This window comes from Petromyzon marinus, unplaced genomic scaffold (assembly GCF_048934315.1).
Source record: "Petromyzon marinus isolate PM22_M1 ecotype Great Lakes invasive population unplaced genomic scaffold, UKy_Petmar_22M1.pri1.0 PM_G_Scaffold_6, whole genome shotgun sequence".
Taxonomy (NCBI): Eukaryota; Metazoa; Chordata; class Hyperoartia; order Petromyzontiformes; family Petromyzontidae; genus Petromyzon; species Petromyzon marinus.
The window spans coordinates 2,692,501-2,695,000 of NW_027423013.1; positions in this window are offsets into that span (position 1 = coordinate 2,692,501).

The window sequence follows — 2,500 nt, forward strand, 5'->3', positions numbered from 1 at the left end:
GTGTCTCTTGTGGCTCACGGGGCTGTTAGGGTGGCACAGAACTCCCTCGGAATGGGAAAAGGGGTCATTTTCGTGTTGCCACATTGCATAGGAACGCCATGAAACTTCCAGAGGCATTTGCAGCAGAAAGGCACGTGCACTCAAAAATTTTAATATTTTTCACGCATAGACCCCGTCAAACGCTAGAAGTTGGCGGGGATGTCTCTCTTGTGGCTCACGGGGCTGTTAGGGTCGCACAGAAATGCCTCGGAATGGGAAAACGGGTCATTTTTGTGTGGCCACATTGCATAGGAACGGCATGAAACTTCCAGAGGCATTTGCAGCAGGAATGCATGTGCACTCAAAAACGTCTATATTTTTCACGGATAGACCCCGTGAAACGCTATAAATTGGCGGGGATGTCTCTCTTGTGGCTCACGGGCGCTGTTAGTTAGGGTCGCACAGAAATCCCTCGGAATGGGAAAAGGGGTCATTTTCGTGTTGCCACATTGCGTACGAACGGCATGAAACTTCCAGAGGCATCTGCAGCAGAAATGCATGTGCACTCAAAAACGTCTATATTTTTCACGGATAAACCCCGTGAAACGCTAGAAATTGGCGGGGATGTGTCTCTTGTGGCTCACGGGGCTGTTAGGGTCGCACAGAAATCCCTCGGAATGGGAAAACGGGTCATTTTCGTGTTGCCACAATTGGCATACGAACGGCATGAAACTTCCAGAGGCATTTGCAGCAGAAATGCATGTGCACTCAAAAACGTGAATATTTTTTCACGGATAGACCCCGTCAAACGCTCGAATTTGGCGGGGATGTTTCTCTTGTGGGTCACGGGGCTGTTCGGCTCGCACAGAACTCCCTTGGTCCACCTGATTCGTGCATACAGGCAGCAACTAAAACTCTGTAAACCTGCTGTGAGGACATCTAAACAGTGGACCAGTGAGGCTGTGGAAGATTTGCGGGCGTGCTTAGACTGTACTGACTGGGATATGTTCACGACTGCTACCAATAGTCTGGATGAACTCACAGAGGCTGTGTACATCAGCTTCTGTGAGGACTGCTGTATCCCAACACGTACCAGGGTGAACTTTAACAACAACAAGCCCTGGTTCTCAGCAAAGCTCAAAAGGTTGAGGTTGGAGAAGGAGGAAGCGTTTAGGAGTGGGGATAGAGACAGATTCAAGGAGTCGAAGAACAGGTTTAGCAAAGCGGTGAGAGAGGCTAAACGACTGTACTCAGAGACACTAAAACACCAGTTCTCTACTAACGACGCTGCTTCTGTCTGCCAAAGGGCTCAGGCACATCACCAACTACAAACCCAGAGCGCCCCACACCACTAACGACTCCCGCCTAGCCAACGACCTGAACGAGTTCTACCGTAGATTTGAAAGACAATTGGACTGTCCTGAACCACCCCTTCCCACCCAAGAGGCCCCATCCCCCACCCATACTACAGAAACGACTCTCTCCTTTCAGGAGGGAGAAGTTAATGGGCTTTTCAAGAGGCAGAATCCACGCAAAGCAGCCGGGCTGGACTCTGTCTCTCCAGCCACCCTCAGGCACTGCGCTGACCAGCTGTCTCCGGTGTTCACCAACATCTTTAACACCTCCCTGGAGACATGCCATGTACCAGCCTGTCTCAAGTCCTCCACCATCATCGCTGTGCCCAAAAAGCTAAGGCCAACAGGACTAAATGATTACAGACCGGTCGCCCTTACATCTGTGGTAATGAAGTCTTTTGAGCGCCTGCTCCTGGCACACCTCAAAGCCATCACAGACCCTCTCCTGGACCCCCTTCAGTTTGCCTACAGAGCCAACAGGTCTGTGGACGACGCAGTTAACATGGCCCTCCACTTCACCCTACAGCATGTGGACGCCCCAGCATCCTACGCCAGGATCCTGTTTGTGGACTTCAGCTCTGCCTTCAACACCATCATCCCTGCCCTGCTTCAGGACAAGCTCTTCCAGCTGAACGTGCCCTACTCCACCTGCAGGTGGATCACAGACTTCCTCTCTGACAGGAAGCAGTGCGTTAAGCCGGGAACAGAAGTCTCTGACTCCAGGTCCATCAGCACGGGAACTCCTCAGGGCTGCGTCCTTTGCCCACTGCTCTTCTCCCTGTATACCAACAGCTGCGCCTCCAATCATCTGTCCGTCAAACTCTTGAAGTTTGTCGGACGACACCACCCTCATTGGGCTGATCTCTGGTGGGGATGAGTCTGACTATAGGTGGGAAGCTGACAACCTGGTGACCTGGTGTAGCCAGAACAACTTAGAGCTAAATGCTCTAAGGACAGTTGAGATGGTTGTGGACTTCAGGAAGAATACAGCCCCACTCACCGCCATCACCCTGTTAGACTCCGCAGTCAAAATTGTGGAGTCCTTCCGCTTCCTGGGCACTATTCTCTGCCGGGACCTCAAGTGGGAACTGAACATCAGCTCCCTCGCCAAGAGAGCTCAACAGAGGATGTACTTTCGACGGCAGCTGAAGAAATGCAACCTGCCA